This window comes from Dermacentor variabilis, chromosome 2, assembly GCF_050947875.1.
Source record: "Dermacentor variabilis isolate Ectoservices chromosome 2, ASM5094787v1, whole genome shotgun sequence".
Lineage (NCBI taxonomy): Eukaryota > Metazoa > Arthropoda > Arachnida > Ixodida > Ixodidae > Dermacentor > Dermacentor variabilis.
In genome coordinates this window covers 174,361,827-174,383,155 of record NC_134569.1, presented here as the reverse complement: position 1 = coordinate 174,383,155, position 21,329 = coordinate 174,361,827, and positions in this window count along the sequence as shown.

Below are 21,329 nucleotides of genomic sequence, written 5' to 3'. Positions count from 1 at the left end.
ACGATCAAAGTAGTTGGAGATTCGAGCGGCGAATTGCTGGCCCGTCTCATTTTCGTATGGCTTAGAGTTTCGGAATTTATCCCTGAAACCTTCGGCCGTGAGTCTGAAGCGTTGTAAGAGAGCCTTCTTCACCTTGTCGTAATCTAGTGCGTCAGTCGCTGCCATCCGACTGTACACGGCCAACGCTTCCCCCACGAGACACATACTCAATCCCGTCGCCATGTCACTCTTCGGCCAGCCTTGTCCAGTTGCTATTCGCTCGAAACGCTGCATGTAGGCATCTAAGTCATCTCGCCTTTCGTCAAAAGGTGCGATAAGCTTTTGGGGACACACTGTCGCTATTCTCTGAGGTAGCACGTCTGAGCTATTTCCTGTCTCTTCTCCACTGTTACTCATGCGCAGCTGCAATTTCTTTTCTGTAAGCTCTTTTTCCAAAATCAAGTTCCTATATGCACGCTCATCCGCAGCCTTCGCTCTCTCCTCAGCTGCCTTGGCTCTCTCTTCCTCTTCCTTCTCAGCCTCTCGCGCCTCTGCGCGTTCTTCTCTTAATCGCTTCTGTTCCTCGTGATACAGTGCTATTATGGCCTCAGTCGACATGCCCGCGGCACTCCCAGCCGTCATTAAACGTTCAAGGTCCATTCTGCTGCTCAAGACACCCCGAGGCACGTGACAAAGTTAAAGGGATCCTGGCAAGCTCGCCAATGTTGTCACGTGTAGGTTAACGCCTGGTACGCTTGCTTGAGCGGGCGGAAGGAACACATGAGCACAGGGTGCAGCAAACATAAATTTCATTCAATATGGACTTCTAACAACAGTAACACACGGCAACGTTCGACACTTATTGCACACGGAATGCGTCCTCCCTTGCTAAGCTTTACGCTCGCACTACCGCGTTTACTAACGTCTGTACGGCAATCGTCTATTCGCTGTAGTAGGGGCGCTTACAGTACCGGTTCTGTTCGACGCGGGTATCGGCGTCCCCCCCGGTCTGTGGTCTATCGTTGTAATCTGGTCATCGTCAGTCGTTGTTAGTGTCCGGCGTCACCGATGCCCCGGCCGACATGACGAAGGCACGGTCGCTGAGGAGCTGTCGCGCTCCGCCAGAGCGAGGCTCGTGCCGGCTGGTGTTCGCGGTGCGCACCGGCCCAGCTTAGTTCTCTAGACTGGACGGTGACTGGCTGTAGCCAGCCTCCGCGCGTCTACGTTCAGCGGCGCAAACGCTGACGTGTCCTGGCAGGTAGGTCCGGGCTAGCGGTAGTTCCGGGGACGTCGGACATCTGCTCGCCGAGCCTGGTACTCGGGCGGGACGTCGATGTGCCGCCTAGGACCTGGGGCAGACCCAGAGAGGCGATCTCCGGCCGTCTTCTCCTGGAACGCTGCGCCCGGCCACCACGTCCTTCCCTACGCGCGCCCCTTCTCCAAGATGGCGGCTCCACGCGCTTGCTTCACTCCTTACTCGTCTTCCTTCTTTGTTGGCGCTTGTCACTCCTGACAAAGTCCAATGTGTGTTTATCGGAGCGCCCGACAAAACTCGCCGAAATCACCGCACCGACTGGCTGCAGGCCAGTGCCGTCCGCGGCCTGCAGAGGGTGGGGCAGCACGGGAAAGCTGGCATGATGAGCGGCATCGGAGCCAGCTGTGCAATAAGACGACCACGAGCGTGGGAGCACTGGTACGAGCGCGTCTGTGTGGCCACGTCACCTTTTGTGCCACCTCTGGTCAAGCCACCGGATTTTCCTCTTCATGAGAACCATATAATCAGTTCGCAATAATTAAGTGTTACCGATGTGGAAATCGAACATTTAGCGCCGAGAACACAGGCCGGGAGCCCTAGCAATTAGGCCAAGAGCGCTTTTCTTCCCTTATTAATAGGAAGCATTCTTTTATCATTCCTGAGACTTCGGGATCGGTTTGTAGATTCGTGTCTCCCTTTAATAAAAAGAAAATGATGTGTGGACCATGTGGGAATGGAACATCTAGCGCCGAGAACAGACGCCGCGTGCACTAGCTATTAGGCCGCGGTCCCTTTTCTTCTGTTATTAATAGGAAGCATTCTTTTATCATTCTTGACATATTGTGATAACTTGGTAGGTTTGCGCCTGTCTTTAATAAAAAGAAAATAATGTGTGACATATGGTGGAATCGTACTTATGTCGTTGAGCGCCCCAGAGCGGTGCTCTAACAAATAACCCATGATCACGTTGTCTTTTCTTTTAACGCGACTGCGTTAAGGAGCTCGTGTCGCAGAAAAGCCGGTGTCGTCGGCGTCAGTGTCGGCGGCGTTGGCCGTGCGCGAAAAATATTCTAAGACAATTAATAAATAAAAACAACTTGCAAGATGGACTGGGTGGGAAAGAAACCAGGGTCTCTGGAGTGTGAGACGGAGACGCTACCACTCTGCCATAAGTTCGATGGTTCAAAGAGCGACAAAAGTGCCTCTAGTGAATGCGGTGTTGCTATAGAAACGTGCCGTAGACAGTTATACCGCGGTCTACATCGGTAATTAGGAGCATGTAAATTACAGAAGTCGCAGTTAAACAAGTAGCGAAGTACGTTTGCGCTACATTTCTTCTGCGCTTGGCGCACACACAGAGCCATCTTGCGACTCACACAGAAGAACCCCTCATGCCAATGTACGGCACTGCCCCGACAGGTGGCACGCCTCTCGCCCGCTTCTCCGCTTCGTCCCTTTTGAGCGATTGGGGCCCTGCAGGGACCGGTGTGTGGATGCCCCAATACCCTTGCGTTTAATAAGTTTTCTCGCTCTCTCCCCTTCCAACTTCCAGCGTGCGTCACTCGAACCCTCATGTTTAGGCGACGCAGTTCCTTTTTCCGCTTACAGTGCGATGCTTAGGTGCAGCGACCGATGCGGGACGCCCCTGACGTGATCGCTGCGCCGTAGCGCGTCTGGTGGGATGTGTGCCATGCTGCTGAATAGGAGTAATGCGTCTGCGTGGTGCTCCTTAAACAAATATTTACAAAAAAGTTTTGCTGTGGACTTAGAAGTGTTGTATATGAAAATTATGTCTTTGTGTGACTCAAGAGCATGCCGAGCGAATAAGTGGGTGGTGCAAACGGGGTGCGACAACGCTATCGCGTTCCCTCTTGAAGTCGAAGCTTAAGCGCCCTCCAATTTTTGTTCTCGGTCACTGGAAAACACGCATTAACCAAATAAACAAAAAGAAAATTGCAAAACAAATGTCAAATCATTTTGCAACTTGAGCCGTCACTGCAGCCGCACTGGCAGCGCCGTTTAAAATTCTCTGAGCGCTGTCAAGGGCTGTAACCTCGACAGCCACTCAGTAACACACCCTTGTACTCTTTGCATTTCTACAGAAAGTGTCATATACTTACAGAACGATAGCCAGGCGTGTCGCGCTCCCGGTTCACAGTGAAACGCTTCCTTGCAGGTGCTCTATACAGATTGCGTGCCAGTCAGCACTATCACGTCGTATGGTATTCCATCGTCGCTGGTAATGTTCAGAAATCTTATGCCATAAAATCCAGTTAAAAGTTTTTCTTGAGCGCTCCCTGAAGTAAGCTAGCACACTCTGGTTCCAAATGCAACCAGCTCTCCGAAGCGCTCCGCTCGCACTTCGCGTGGTACTTTCTCATTTTCTTTCACCGTGACAACTCTAGCTTTGAGGCGCCGTGTCAGACTGCATGATCTCCGGGACCGGTCGAATCACCCCAGCACTTTGATCGTAGGACATTACGCTAGCTACAAACAGTGCGACGTTCTACCAATTTGATTATCACCCAAGGTATTCATATTTTAACCTTTGTTAGCCGGCGTACGAATTATATCGTTGTTTTTACATACACCATTCAGATAACATAGCCATAGGCACGTACGACAGTATAGCACGTATATGATTATACTCTTGGCAACAGGACTCGCAAATTCGATCAGTTAGTCACTAACTATTCGCCTATTCTGCCGGTCTTAAAAGTGAGCGTAACTGCAAGGTCATTGCGAACAAAAGGAGACAGCGGCACCCTTCTACGCGCACTCGTCACAATGCAGACAACCGCGTCTTGGTTAGCTGCGTTCTTTTCTAACCATGCCAAGTAAAAAGTAAAACCCGCGTTTCTGAATTACCGCCAAAATTTAGCGCCCAAGAAGGAAAACGAAAGAAAAGAACAACAAAAAAGCCACAATTGCAGGCTGCTACATTGGGCGATATTCATCTAAAATCCGCCATATTGCAAGATTTCCCAGCTTGATTCAGTTCATCTAGCTGTTGACACCTTCAGTCTCGACTTTTGACGCTCAAGGCGAAGTATGAATGAATAAGAAAGATTATACTTATTTTGTACTAGCACGGTTGCCTTCTCTTGTTGTGACCTCATAAACAGCAACACTACACTGTGAAACAGAATGCTGCAGCAGTAAACGCAGCATAATTTCACTTCAACACTGCACTCAACCAAATACCTCAGCGATACGCACAGTGCCAAGTAATGTTCTCGCATCTGCACATCATAAGAATTGCTTAGGGTTCCCATAGTTTTGTTTTCCTGTTTACTTTCATATTTTCCCAACTTGTTAAACGAAGGAAGGTAACGTCTGTATGAGCCACCGTGATGGCTTAGCGGCTACGGCGTTTCATTGCTAAGAACACGATCGTGAGACCAAATCTCTGCCGCGGCGGCCGCATATTGATGGAGAGGAAATGCCACGCCTGTGGGCAGGTAAGAGGAACCCAGGTGGTCAAACTTGCCGCCCGAGCCTTCACTACAGCGCGCCTCGTAATCAGAAAGTTGTTTTCGCACGTAGAAGGACAGAATATATATATATATATATATATATATATATATATATATATATATATATATATATATATATATATATATATATATATATATATATATATATATATATATATATATATATATATATATATATATATATATATATATAACGCTTTTATGGGATGAGTTTATTGTAGTTGAGTTTTTGTCGAATAGACAAATTACCGTTCTAGACCGAAATATAATTACTCATCAACGCCGACTTCTCGACGCCATGATGGATAAGCCGATGAAAAAAGAAGACACAAATGCGAATAGTTTTGCTGACATTTGCCTATGGAGAACAAAAAAAAAGTACGAAAGCAGGCCAAGCACAGAACATTCTTCAGAAGGCATGGCCCTTCTACCATCTCAGATACCAACATTTATTTTAAACTTAGTAACTTCCGTCCAAAAGTTCTGATATTACTTCGTCTCTATGTGGATAGGACGACTACACTGAAATGCCCAAGACCGTATGCACAAAAGTCAATAACGCGCGTCTGCTCGTAAATTTTTATTAGGTACCTATTTTGATTAACCTTTCGTAAAAGCGGACTTCGGCGGCAATGTCTCACAAAAGTATATATCTCTTACATTCGAAAACCTACGAAGGGCACTAAGAAAGCAAGTCACTGAATTGATAGAACACGCTTCTCTGTGTGTGATGAAAATTGAACTCAACTTTAAAATGGAGTTTTAGACCTTAGGCGATCTAAATCACGCCATATTCCTCGCAGTCATCCTGTGTTACTCAGCCTTTTAGTGCGAATAGTATGTTCACACTAATCTATCTATCTATCTATCTATCTATCTATCTATCTATCTATCTATCTATCTATCTATCTATCTATCTATCTATCTATCTATCTATCTATCTATCTATCTATCTATCTATCTATCTATCTATCTATCTATCTATCTATCTATCTATCTATCTATCTATCTATCTATCTGTCTATCTATCTATCTATCTATCTATCTATCTATCTATCTATCTATCTTGCTAGAGCTATCAGGCATACACACCTGGTCATGAAGGCGTCGCGGTCATTCCATCGTCATTATGGCTTTGTAATCTTACCCTCGTCGTGGCATCGTCGTCCTGCATTCGATCCCGCACCCAGTGATCGAAGTTGCTGCATGTTTGACACACTAGGTATGCACTCCTCGTTATGGTGCCGATATAGTTGCTCCATCGGTGTCTTTCCGGCTTCGCGATCTTAATGTCATGCCATTGTCGTCACGTAATCGAGTAACCGCCCGATGCTTGCGTCGGCGGTTCCGCAAATTTGCCGTCAGGAGTTTCTAATAAACATATTGGAATAATGTTAGTTTATTGGGCCCCAGGTATGTGTTTGTGGTGGTTGTATGGTGGCCATTCCAGTTTTGTCAACCACCTTTCGTCATGCCGTCGTGGTCACGCTGTCGTTTTAACACTGTCATCACTTCGGCAGCGGGATACGATTGTCGTCATTTATTTATTTATTTAGGAATATTGTAGCCCTCACTTGAGGGCCATTACAGGAGAGGAAAAAAAAATTTCAACACCGACAATACAACGTTATACATCATTGTCAAACACAAATTACAGGCAGGATGAACAAATATACACAGAACAGCAGTAATCATGATCAATTCCTAATTAACCCGTTGTCTGTAATACAAGTCCAATAGACTATAAAATTCGTTAGCATCTTGTGCTGTTACAGTGCAGTCCGGAAGGCCATTCCATATATTAATACATGAAGGAAAGAACGAATATTCAAAACCATCAAGGCGTGTTTTATAAGGCTGTACACAAGCACTGTGGTTTAAACGCGCACTGTGTTTTAAAGGAGGGCGAATGTATGTTTCTTTGTTTATTCTTATTTGATTTCTGGTTATCTGGAAAAATAATTTCATGCGTTGTTTTTCTCGTCGTGTTTCTAGCAATTCCAAGTCACAACATTTCAACATGTGTGTTACAGAATCGGCTCTCCGATAACGCGAACAAACAAAACGCACCGCGGTTCTCTGAATTTTTTCGAGTTTATCTCGTAAGTACAGTTGGTGAGGGCTCCAAACTGAGGAGGCGTACTCCAAAACCGGGCGAAGAAATGTTTTGTACGCAATGAGCTCTAAATGTGTTGGTGCATGCTGCAACTTTTTTCTTAAAAAGAAGAGTTTCCTGTAAGCCCTAGAGCAGACCTCCTCCACTTGGGGGCGCCAGCACAAGTCATGATTAATGATCACCCCCAAGTACCTAAAGCTACGTACATTCAACAAAGAGTTGTCACCAATTTTATAGTCAAAGGAAGGCACAGTTTTCTTTCTTGTTATATGAGCAAACGTCGATTTCGAATAATTTTTCACCATTCCCCACTTTATGCACCAGTCATGTAAACCTTGGAGGCACCGATTAATTTTCCTTTGGTCGGTTTTATCTGCCACAGTCGTATAAAGCAAACAATCGTCGGCAAAAAGTTTCATTTTAACAGGTGATTCCAGAACACTGGAAATATCATTGATGTAAATCAAGAACAAAAGCGGCCGCAATACCGACCCTTGTGGAACCCCTGACAATACTTCTAGTGGATCAGACATGATGTTTTCAATCCGGACTGATTGTACACGACCGCTCAAATAGGCTGCAATCCAGTTCACAATGTCTGGAGCAATACCTGCGTTCTGGATTTTAAAAAGCAATTTACCATGCGGTACCTTATCAAAGGCCTTTGCGAAATCTATGCAGATGACGTCAATTTGTTCGCAGGCATCCAAAGCTAGATAAAAATCATGAACCGTCTCAATGAGTTGTGATATAGTGGATAATCCGCTTCGAAATCCATGTTGTGATGAAAAGAAAAAGTTATTGGCTTCAAGGAAAAGAATGATATGCTTTGCTACTGCATGCGCTATAAGCCCACAAGTCACAGAAGTAAGCGATATGGGACGATAGTTGCTAACTTGATTTCGACTGCCGGATTTAAAAACCGGAATCACAACACCGCTACGCCAATCTTGAGGTAGTGAACTGGTTTCCAAGGATTTTCTAAAGATTATGGTTAAGTAAAATGACACCCATTCAGCATATCGCCGTAAAAATTCACTTGGGATCCCGTCTGGCCCGCTTGCTTTCTTGGCATCAAGCGTAAGCAATTGTTGAAATATGCCAGCCTGAGTGATTTCTAGGGGGCGCATTGCGCAGGCGCCCAATTCACTGCGCTCATTGTTTCTTTGCTCTGTTCTCGTCTTCGTAAATACTGACTGGAAGAATACGTTGAAGCAGTCTGCTATTTGCGTTTTTTCCGTTATCATTTGAGATCCGCTTTTTATCTGGTGTATCTCTTCTTTTTTATCCCTTAAGTGCATCCAAAACTTTTGTGGCGAAGATTTCAGGAACCCAGGAAGCGTTATGTTAAAGTACTTTTGCTTAGATTCCCGTAACACTAATTTTAGTTGAGCACGCAAATTGGACACCTGGGCTGGGTTTTGTTTGTTTTTGCGTAATCGTTTTATTCTACGTTTTAAGTGTATTATTTCCCGAGTTATCCATGGGCTATGCTGCTTTGTTTTTTTTCATTCGGGTAGGAATAAATTTGTCTACGCAGTGCTTGACGATTCCCTTGAACCGTTGCCACAATTCTTCTACAGATTCACTAGATGACGCAAGTTCAAATTCACTAAATGATAGACTTAAGTTATCTACTATTGTTGTATCGTCTGCCCGTGCGTAGTCGTTTATAAGTTTAAAAGCAGGTAATCGCCGGCGACTCGGTATATCGATTGGTATATCGACAGATATCATTTTGTGGTCCAATATTCCTGGTTCAACTGACACACTATTAGCAGCTATTTTGCAAAATAGGAACACAAGGTCTAACAATGACTTAGAATATAAAGTTTCTCGTGTATTTTCTTCAACAATTTGCCGTAAATTATGATAAATCATAATTTCCAGTAGTTTTCAGCACTCGAAACTTCCGTATGTCCGGGCGAGAGAGTTTTCCAGTTTATGTGGGGTAAATTAAAATCTCCAGTCATTATTAGCCTCGTATTATTATTCAAATGAGTGCACAAAAAAGCGTTTCGTTCGTCCAGGAACTCAGGCGTGGTAGCAGGGGCCCTGTATATGCCTCCCACTATGAACGCAACGCCGTTTAATGAGATTTTGCACCACACTGCCTCTGAAAGGCTACAGTCTATTCTTCCTGCCCTAACTGATGATTTCGCAGCTACAGCTACGCCCCCACCTCTTGAGCCCCTATCTCATCTGAATATTTTATACCCTGGAGGAACAACACAGTCATCGGGAACTAAACTATTCAACCACGTCTCTGTAATAATAACTACGTGTGGATTATGAGAGAGTAATATAGATTCAAGTTCTGTGATCTTATTTGCAATACTCCGTGCATTCAACAAAAGAAGACGTAGCTATGCGTGCTGCTTAGAATTAGAAGCGCCCTCCGAAGCAGTAGTTGCAGAGAAGCAGTGCAATTTTCGAGCAGTTTTGTCCCTGCTTTGCGCTATTTCCCGACGCTGTCCTCGTGCTTTGTCCCAAGCGTACCATTTGTCTTTTACTTTCAGTTTTTCATGGATCAGTGAAACCTTCACCCCATTAGCTGTTTCCGAAGCAGCACTTTCCCATAACTTCTTTCGAATTTCCACCGTTTCTGGTGCATAGTCATTGCTGACTGAGTAGGAGGATCCCTTCAGTTTGTAGCAGTTTTTCATCACGTGCTCCTTTTCCTTATAGTCATAGAATCACATGACAACCGGCCTCCTTTTTCCGTCTTTAATCCTGCCTAGGCGATGTATTCTTTCTATCGTCTTTACCTCGATGCCGAACTTGTCCTGAAATACCTCTTCCATGACTAATTTGTTGACAAACTGTCGCTGTCTCTCGTCACACTGTTGTCAGCCATTTTCATCACACAGTCGTCGTCACGCTGTTGTCATTACGTAATCAGCGTCACTCTGTTGTTTCATCATCGTCACTTGCGTAACATCGTCCCACTGTCGTCATGCCACTTTCGTGGATCCATCGTGTTCATTGTAAGTTGGTCATTTTATCATAACCATGCTGTCGTAATTCAATCATGATTATGCCGCTGGTGCCTTGCCATCATTATCATTGTGTTTTGTCACACAAAGGGTATCGTGCATTCTTCGTCATACTACCATCATTCCAGCTTAATCAGTTTGTTGACATAGCGTCTTCGTCAGACCATCGTCATATCATTTGTCCTAAAACAGTCGTGGTCACTTTGTTGACGTTACACCATCGTTACAACATAAGAATCGATATCTCAATGTGGTCATGCCTTCGTCATTATACCGCTTTATCATCCTATCCGATCCTTCCTTCTCCATCATTCCATCGTCACTGTGTCGGCGTCAGACAGTCGCCCTAACGTCGACATTCTTAAGGGTCACCTTAGCCTACGATTGCCATTGCAATGTGCGATGATATGGAGCATGTGGAATATAGCTGGAGCACTAAAGGCGTCAGAACTGCATCCACATTGGTTAAATAAAATTCAGTTCAATAGCAGGGTCAGTCAGCACGATGCTCAAATGACATTCGCATTACCGTCAACGGTTATCGTGATATGAGTAATTTTTAAGGTGACACAATTATCCAAGTTTTCTACTTGGTCGGTTAACGATGTATCTGCTCGCCGTCGCGATACCGTCGTGGTCATTGCATATTCGTCATTCAATTCTCTTCAAATGGAAGTCGTCACACCATCCTCACCTTATACTCATTATACCTTCGTTTCATAGGGTGACTCTGGTGCCATCGTGGTAGCTCCAGTTTCACCATCACGCTGACGTCGTCACATCTCTTACGCTGACCAAGTGTCCGAAGTTAACAGCTTGGGCTACTATGTGTGTGCTCGTGGTAATGATTCCTCGTGATTCCAGCTTCATTACCCAACCCTCTTCATGTCATCGCCATTACACAGTCAATATGCATTCGTTGTCTTACTGTAATCATGATGTCATCGGATTCAATTTATCGGCGTCACTCAGGCTTCGTTATTAGAGTCTCGTCATTCGATCATTGCCATTGAGTCGCCGTCACACAGTTGTCAAGCTATCGTCATTATCCTATTCTCCTCGTGCTGTTTTCATGTCATCGTCGTCGTACACCGTCCGTCACCCATCTGCTGCCATACTGTTGTCATGGTGACGTCTTGTTTATAAAACCATTAATCTGATATCGTTGCCATACCATCGTCATCCCGTTGTGGTCGTAACAACATCATCTCATTGTCATGCCAACGTTGTCATTGCATTGTCGTCGGACAGTATTTATATATTCCTTGTGATACTGCCGCTGTAATACCGGCATGGACGTTTCATCGTCATCCCGTTGTCGTCAACCTCTTCGCCCTCATCATACAGACTTGATGATAGAGTTCTCGTCATGCCATAACCTTCACCCCCTTGTCCTCATGCCAACGTCGCAATGTGTCGTCGTTATACCATCGTGATCGTTTCAAAATCTTCGTATCGTTGTAGTCATATAGTCACCGTCAGTGCTTTCGTCGTTCTATCAATGTCGTTCGTTGTTCGTCACTCCATCGTCGTCATTGCGTTGTCATCATGGCGTCTTCATCAAGTCGCTATGCTGATGGCTGACTTTCTTACGCAAGTGTCGTAGCAAAGTGGCTGGATACAGGAAACAATGTAATATGTAGCACGTAGGCGAAGCAAGGAGGTCTCGGAGAGACCGATAAAGAATTTAATGACACATGTTTTTTCCAATATAGTGCGTCGCTAGATAGATTGAACGCTAGTAGCATTATCGTTAGAAGCCATGGTGAGACGGGTTGTGCTGAACTTTTAGAGCGAACTCTGGATGCCTCTACAACCGCTTAGCAAACATTGTGTCATATATCACGCTACGACGGAAAAATCAAACAATAATAAGTTTTACTCGACGTGAGGATTGCTAAAGGCAAATAGATAGGTAAATGTTCAAACATATCTGTCAAATAAGGGCAAACTGAACATTGTTAAACCTTCGTGTACGGCGTATACGGAAGCGTTTTACGAAGCGCTTTGAAAGTTTTCCCTTTTCCGCGGGCAGATCAAAAGCGGTACAGAATTACTAAATCCTGGACATCTCCCAATTTTTATACTTTCTAAGTGGTCACCAGTCGTTTCTGCCGCGTCTCCTCTGTGAAATGTACGACGCACGGAGTTTATATTTCATTTAAATAGGAAGCCCGTCGTGCCCCACGCTTGATAAGTTGTTCGACTTTGTAGCCTAAATAGAGCCTTTTAAGAAGTTACTTATTCAAGCGTTCTCGGGTGTCGTATTGCTGGTTTCCGCTACATTTTCGTAAGTACTACAACTTCACAAGAGATCAATTTGAAATTGCGTGAAAAAATGTTGTACTGTTGATTTCAATGTGTGTCGAAACTTCCGTGTGACTAGGTTAAATAGATGCGTCAGAAATAACCGAACGCTCGTATTTCTTTTATTTGATGTGCCATACCAAGTCCGCAGATGGTTTTTCTGGCATACTCGGTAAAGTATGCAAGGCGAGTTGTCTATATTTCGTAAAAATGAAAGGCAGGTTCTGGCTAATGTGTACGCCCAGTTCGAATCAACTTGGCCAAACACGGATTTTTCAATAAATTACGTAAACAAGGGCATCGGAGCTCTACAAGTTTTGTTACATCCGGTTAAAAATGTACCACGCTGCCATTACATAACTACACACGCCAGCTAGTTTGGGCTTGGCAAAAATATGTGGAGTACAACAAAAACTTTTTTGAGAAACAAATTCTGTGAGGACAAAATACAAGATTTGCAAAGAAATTGCTGAAAAAGTGCTGTATGTTGTAGCACTGTTTTTAGCTAGGTTCGCCAATGTGCAGAAAGAACTCTGCGTAACACAATATATATATAGAGAGAAGAAATGTATGGGAGGGAGGCATCCCTAATGCGACGTGTCTCGGTATTTTAACGTTACTCGCCTAATTAGGAACTTCAGTTATATTTATTACCCGCTCATTCTTTGAGCATTTTCATGGGTTATACGACGTTTGCTCGGAGTTCCTAGTAAACTAAACGAGGCGACTTTTTCTGTTTTGTGAAACTAAGGGTCAGTGATGCGTAGGCACAGTGCGAAGTGGGTTGTTGCATTGGGGCGATTGCAACAAATTACTTATATACGCACTCTGGAGCATTATGAGGGCCATTTACGAGCGGCGCATAGTTGATTCCGCTACTCTAAAGGGCCCAAGACGCGGCCTGCGCTCAAGGCATGCTGGAATGAGGACGCCTCTCCAAAGCTGCATTCACCCAATAAAAATGTTTATTCTCTCTCTCTCTCTCCGCTACTCTAAGATAACCAGAAACGACATCAAAATGAAATTTAGCAAGGACTTAACAACGCTCCCACAAATGAGATCGCAGACAGATATATCTGTTCAATAAATTAATCATTTTGAAACAATTCTTTACACCAACACTTTTCGCGTCTGCGTCCTTCAGCAAAACGTGCGCTGATCCCTGTGGCTGTGCAGGGCCAGGAGCAGTGCTTCGTACCCTCGCAAGGCAGAGGCTTCAGGCTGTCTGCAAAGTTAAGGGAACAATGTATACATTCTTTGGAATCAGGCACACACCATACGCAACATCACAGGTTTAAATAAAGAAAAAGCACAAAATAGTCATCTGAACTAAATAATTGATGAAAACGCGCTCATAATAACAGTTCGAATCACGCAGCGCTCATTGCATGTGTTTTCCCTTAAACATTACTGTTGCTCAAGGTGCCGAGCAGAAGGCAGCCTGCGACGTGGGTATGGACGTCGCTAGCCTTGCGTATGCAAAACAACCAACCCAGCAACTGATTTAAATGTTGCTGCAGCAGCACTGTGAGCAGTGGCATACTGTTACAATTACTATTGCTACCCTTGCTCTAAATTAGAATTACTGCCATTACTCTAACGCAATAAAGCATTGCATGCAACCCCCCTGTCCCCGTCTCCGTCCCCCTCGGCAGTTGTAGTGGAGGTTTTTAGCAGCTGCGCTCGACATCCATTATCGCAGGAGCGGGATTGGAGCCAATATTTTACACAATGTACGGGTCACCGAAATGACATCTAGAGCTTTCCAGTCCTTCACGAACAAGGATGAAATCGCCGGCTTCAATATCTGGAATCGCCGTATGATGTGAAGTGTAATGTGAAGCCACCGCTTCACTCACAGCTTGTACATGCTTAGTTGCTCCTCTGTTTTGGGGTGTCCTTGGAGGACAACACGTTGAACGATTCCCAGCAACCAGTCCATTGGCAGCCATGGGACTGCTTTGGGACGAGGTAAAGTAAGGACAGCAGCGAAGACCAGAAGCTTCTAAGGCATTCCTCCATCCCCCGAAGAAATCCGGATAAAATTGCAGGAATGGTTTCATAGCATCTTTTAGCCGTTAGGCTAAGGCATGGTATTCGGGGTACGCTGATGCAAGCCTTAGCCGTACTCCTTTTATATCTGTCCAATGTCTCAGTTTATCACTTCAAAATGCTAGTGCATTGTCAGATACGATGATCTTTGTTCTACAGAGAATCCCACAGTTCTTAAGCAATATGACAGAGGTGGCATATTTCTGCTTTAATCTGCTACCACTTGCGTGCACTAACAATGTCAACGATAAATGCTTCTGTCTTGCATACTGCTTCGATCTTCTTGTTTACATCAGCAACATCAAGGTGTATTACTTGAAAGCGTATATTTCACTAAGTTGGGATTGTCATTTGATTTCAGCCTACTCTGCAGTTCGCTTGACATACCAAGAACTCGTAGCTTGTCTTAAGGTAGGCGCATACAGATTTTCTCGTAATAGACCTAAGACACGTTTCTTTTTTCATATGGGACTTCCAAAAGCAGTCTGGACCACCGAATTCGGGGCTGTCAGGAGGCAATCCCACGAATTTACGCTTACATGTCTCTGGAGAATGGAACTCGCATGCGCACAGAACAATCGTTTCTATGTTTCAATTTACTTGGCTCCATTTGTCGTTACATTGGGTTTGTGGAGTCTGTAAAAGACGTCGGCGTCTGGTAGTTTCTCACCAGACCTATGTGCAAAGTAAACTAATACTTCTGTAAGTCGCTCACTCATAGCGCAAATCTGCCTTTCAGTTGAGAAAAACATAAGAGCTATGATAAAGCCCTATTGTTTGAACAACTTAAAGGGCCCATCACCAGGCCCCACAAAAAAATTTGCGTATACAATGAAAGGTCTTATGTGTCCTCCTGCGAGTGTTCGGGCGAAAAGTTTTTTTCGAATAGGCTCAATAATAGCAAAGATAGCAATATTTTAGTGCCACGAACCCGTTTTCAGAAGGCGAGCTACACTTCATAGCGATACACTCTCTCCACTCGCCCCGTCTTGCCTCCGCAAGCGAAATACCTCCCCTTGCGTTCTGTCACACCGGACCTCGAGGATCGAGTGACGCATACGTCACGGGCCTGGCCTCGACTTTTTTTCTCCATCCTTTTTTTTATGGGGCGCTGCGTACTTCCGCTGATGGTGTTGCGCTCGAACTGTTGTGATGTCTCATTTCGCGCAGCGCGCGATTTTGCGTGCTGTGACAAGCACACATCACTAGCGGTACAATTCAGTGCTACACGAATACTGATTCAGAACAAGCGGATCGCACAGCATGATCACGCGCTGGAACAAGGTACAAGATGGCATAGTTTCAGTATCTGCGCAGCTTTTATGCCTTTGAGAAGAAAGTAGCGATTTTCCAGAACTTTAGTAATGCACGCAGCCTTCGAGCTTTCTCGTCTTCAATGCATCTCTGCTCATGGAAGCACGACGTTGAGCATGTGTATGCAATAGTTAGTGACAGAGTGAGCAAATAAAAATAGACAATGCATTTGACCGTCAGCGTCGCTTCACTCCCAACGTATGCGACAAGAGAATGTTGGGTTTTTAATTTCTTTACCGCAGATGCTTTTGTTTATCATAACTTTCCCAGGGTGATGCAATTTTTCAGCAGCAATGCTTAAGTCCCTCTTAATGATTTTCAATGTTTGAAGCTATAATGGCCAGCCCAACACAATGCCGAAAAATTGAAATAATAAATGGACAAGATATGCATATTGGGAAGAGTGGTTGCTTAAAATGGGGAGAGGGGGACAGTTACACTCTTGGTCTATTAAAAATTATCTGATAGATTCCTGCAAAACTAAAGCCACATTTTTCAGAACTAAAAAGCAAGCTTTCTGGCAGTGCTACTCTTACCATAGGAAAAAATGCCATAAAAATTGCAAGCACCGTCAAAATGATGGAAGCAAAATTCAATGAATTTATGTTCTGGCATGCTCAGACTGAGCATCTGCAATGGAAGCTTGCCCGTGTATTTAGAATGATGGGAAAATTTCAGTATTTATTACCTGTAAAAGCGAAGCTTTTGTTATACCATGCATTATTTCAACGGATGTTCCAAAACTGCACTTTGCCGTGAGGCAGTACAACACAGACAAGAATCGTGAAGCTCTCGGTTATACAGCAGAGTGCGCTTCGAGCAATTTCTTAATTGCCTTGCAGAACACATACTGAACCATTGTTTACCAGCTATCCCATTGAGCGCTTATCCAACATGTACTGTTACCATATTTCTCAGTTACACAAATCACATATTGAACACGGTTTAGTATTTTTATCCCAAGTTGCTAACCTCCACACCAACATTAAGTACTTGCCTACATGACACCATGAATACTGGTCTATATCTCACCCACGTATGAACTACGATTTTAAAACTCAAAACTATAGTTTGCCTTCTTTACTAAACACGTTGACTTATCTTACACCTCGATATTTCGAATTTCTTATAATCGCTTTTTAGACATATATCGTTAATTTTTTTCTCCTGCGCATTGTGCTGCCACTATTTCTCTCGTATTTGGATAAAATGTCTACAATGGCGTGTTATTGTATCTGTTGTATGGTTCAGTTTGCACCGCCTGTTCTTTCTTTTTTTGAGTCTTCCTTCTTTTCTTTATTGCCAGAACTTTCACGTAGCAAACACAAAGAGTATAATTTTTTTAAAGTAAGCGATACATAATTATAAAGACACACATTTTCACATTTGTGCGCATGCATATTGTGCGGTTAGTCACATTGTGGCAGGATATGTCCCGTTTGCAATTCCTTTAATGTTGCGAGAGGCTCAATTCGCGCCAGCCTGTCCGGAGGACATTCTTGATCTTTAATCACATCAATAAACTTAAAAATACCTTCCAGGTAGAGCACCCGGGCAGGCCGACTCTCAGGCTCACAAAAAATACCGGCCTTTCGAGCCCGCCATAAACAGTGGAGGCCCATTAGCATAATTAATTCCAAAGGCATCCCGTCCGCACTTTCTACCGACAAAAATCTAATGCCTAATAGGCTTAAAGGCACTTATTTCTGTAGTGTTCTTTGAAGAACGTCCCAAAAGAAAACCCCTGCCCTACAACGCAAAAAAACATTGTAGTAGATTTCCCCTTTGGTGTCTGTTTCAGACTCTGAGGAAATGACGGCTGAAACCATGCAATATAGATTTTCGTTTTCAAGCTTTGTGAGTGGTTCCAACAGCATCCTAGCTACATTATCACCAGGATGAACAGGTTATATCATGAGCCGTAAATGATAAACAAATACTCACATTACACCAGCTAATACCTGCCTTGCGCAAGGTGAACAACTGAAATATTTTATGGTGGGAGTGATTGCAAGCTCACTTTAATACTCACTGAACCAAATGCTGTTTTGCTTCAGTGACCTAGAAAGAACTAGCATTAGTAGGCTTCGTTTTCTGGTAAATGACTGGGGATACACCTGCCCATTTAGAATCAAAACAGCGGAAACTAACCGGACATTGCAAAAATAAGATTAGAGTGGTTGTTGCACTTACAACGGGCACAGCAGCTTCTCTAGCATTCCTTTTACTGTTTCAAAGCTAGGTTGCTGCCTTGGTTTACACATTTCACTCCTGCCCCATATTTGACTTTACATAACGTGTTCTAGTTTCCCCTGCCTTGGACCCCATCGTGTCCGTGAGTATACTCTGCCACATACAGAATAAATATTAAGTCACAAATCAGTGCCGTGTCAGTCTTGTTGTCTCTCCAATAAGTTTCCACTGTTTTCGTTCTAGAATACCTAGTAGGAACTAGGCCATCAAGAATGTCTTTTGCAAGTGCCCTATTATTATTTGTGATACAAAGCCCAGTTTGGCAGTCTAATTAAGTGTATCGTCTTTTGAACATTCTACTTAAATACTTCAGTAATTTCGGTATTGTGTACTCTTCTACAGGTCACCACCACTACATATTTCATGTAAAAAATGTTACTAAGCAGAAAGTATTCACTGGCCATACTTGAAGACCAAGAAATTAAAGTGATTATGCATATCCTGATAAGGTAAAATTAATGAAAAGGGAGTAAACATATTTTACATAGAAAGGTTATATGCACACACGATTTACTAGAGGTAATAACTATACCAATCTGCATGGCACTACTATGTGTCCCATGACCAATGTGGCTTGCCTATTCTAAGCCGTGCAGGCTATCTAGAGCTGTAAAACCAGCCAGCCTTTAGTCTGTCCACTTTTCGTTGCTGTTGATTACAAGCATGCAAACTAGAAAGTTTTCTGCAGTTTTATGCTGAAGATTACGACAGGTTGCCCGACAGGGCTTTGCAATGTTCCCAGGCATCTGGCTTAATAGAAGACACCATTTATGTTAGCAAAAGTACGTGAAAGGTAAATAAAAACCCAAACAAAGACATTGCTTTAAAGGCCTTCACCTTCGCTACGTTGTGCAATAGCAAGATAGTTTCACAAAAGGACGAAGCGAGTGCCATGTGCATGCACATTACTCACCAGCTGCAGTGGCTTTATATCGACACAAGTGATGTGCAAAGGCATCTGTGTGCTTGAAGACGGCTGCATGTAAAGCACCCCAGTCCAATCAGACTGCTATTCCTGTAGTGGCAGCACCATTGCTGCCTCTACATTGCCGATCTGATGAGTCGAGATGCCATCCACCCTATAAATAAACAGTTCCAAATCAAATAGCGCGAGAATAGACATAACTGTGATGTGCAAGCCATTTGATTATGTGGATATGCTGTTCAGTTTGTGCATGTTATAGTACAACCATACCACCAATGGAGTTGAGCATTGTAAAAATAAATTGCACTGCATTGCCTATTTAAGCATGCTAACTTTAAAGCAATAATTTTTTTGTCTCGAGGGCTTTTGTTTTATATGGTGACCTACAGTTTCAAAGTAAAGGTCTAGGATTATTATACGATGTGACGAAATTCACTTTTCTAAAGTAATGAAGATTATAAAAAAATATTACATCACCTAGAAGGTTACACTTTGTATAGTAGGCAGAGAGACTGTGCTCGCACATTTATTGGTGCGCAAGGGGAGGACTGACTTCGATGCCCGGAGGGACTAAAGCCAGGAACTCACATTGCAACTCCACTGCTTTGTCTAAGTGCACCTATACAGTGGAAATATTTCATACCTGCCGGGCACAGTGCTATCTGACATGAAAGGAAGCAGTTGCCATCATGTACTTTTGTTCACACTAGTCTGTGACTCACGAAGTGTTTGTACCAATGGTGAGCCCCAAAGGAATCGTTGTGGCAAATGCCAGTGCACGGCGATACGCATGCACAGAAAGATGTGCAGTAGCTGCTGGATGATGCCCTAGTAGCAACAATGAGCAGAAGTAGGAGTTAAGTGTCTCATAAAACTAGTTGAATTCACAGTATTCACTTGCATTGAACCAGGCGTATTATCCTGTGATTCTGGAAGTATGTCGGCTACCTCGAGGTGAAATGTACCATTAAATCTGATGGAGGAAAAACTCTGACACACATGCATTCTGCAATATATTCCAAATTCAGAAAATACTAAAAGACCAGTGCAAAGCTTGTAAAAGTATAAAATGGCAACTTTATTTGATATATCAAAGGTTTTTTCCAGTAAAGAAGCACCTGCACCGACAAAAGGTGTAAGCTGTAAGCTGTAAGCTGTAGGTGTAAGCTGTAAGTTAGACTAAAGAAAATAGGTACGCTGACCTTGCACAAATAATAAACACGACTTCGCTACACAGATGAAGGCTGTGGTTCCGCATCTCAAACCATCGTTCTCACCTTTTTCTCTCCTATTCACTACATAAGCGCTATGTATTTAGACATCGCCTCAATGTTCAATGCAATGCCTTTGTCACTAGCTAACTTGTAAAGATGTGTGTATACCAGCATTAGAGTGTTCTTTTCAGCACCTGCTTTAAGACTCATGAGCCGGCTCTGCTTCCATAGGGCCGTATCCAGTTCTACAGGGTCACCTCCGAACTGCAGTTTCTTATAGCAGCATGGACGTCAGCATAAATAATTTTTCCCATTTTTTACACACTGCAAAGGCCCAGAGCTTTTATCAATATTTTACTCAGAACACAGGCGTACGTTACCCTTTTCGATCAATAAAGAGGTGTAAAAATCAATGAAAAGTTCATGAACGTGTTTGTGTTTTCTATGTGCATTCAATGAGAAGTCTCGAGCGCTGCACCATGACGGTTCCCGACTGCTAGCTTCGCCGCAACAATTTTGTGTTACGCCGTCAAGCATACACAATGTCCTGCAGTGAAGCATACCAAGAGTATAAAGGGGTCTCTGTTGCTGGATAGAGTGCGATACTCGCGGCGCTCGCGGTCATGCCCCCTGTCACAGTACAAACAAACACGCGCCTAATAAGTGCACTAGCACGCTTTGAGAGATACTTTGGACCTAGCTGTGGTGATATGCGCGCTTGTTTCTCCAATCTAGTACGCTCGGTATACAAGATCATAACGGGAATGCGGTAGGCGTTCCTTATTTAGATACAAGAACCACACGTCTCAGAGTAACTACCAATCTGCAGTCCGAAGGCGATCAGTGTTGCTGTACACCTTTGGCAAGGGTCTGTACACAGCTATGAAACATTGCATGTCGAGGTCCATTTTCGCACTTTAACATACACGACACGAAATCTGTTCCAATTCATCGAAGCGTCGGCGCAGCTTAAAATTTTGCCAGTGTTGCTATCCAGCTGTCGGAATTATCTAGGGCTAATAAAGGGCTTAGTGACGTTCAGTATTCCTGCTTTGACATACAAACAATTGAACTCATAAAATTTTTGCGTTCCCGCGCGAATCGCGGACGTAAAGTGTGCGACACGATCAAGGATACAATGAACAAAGATGCATCCGCGCAATGTAATGCTTTACCGTTGAAGTCATCCGAGAAAACACCTAACTTCCATACGTATCCCGCTGGGACTATCAGAATTTAGTGTCCTACCGTCGCAAAAAAACGCGGAAAACAAACCTCGGACATGGCTTCGTCGCCGCGCGTTCTGTCGATTATATGCTGTTAGCTTGGCAAGAAATGAACGAAGCACACAACGTTCTCCATCGTTGTACCTAGGCGAAGACAAATCCTGAAGTCCGAAAGTCCCCACATTTACAGCTCTC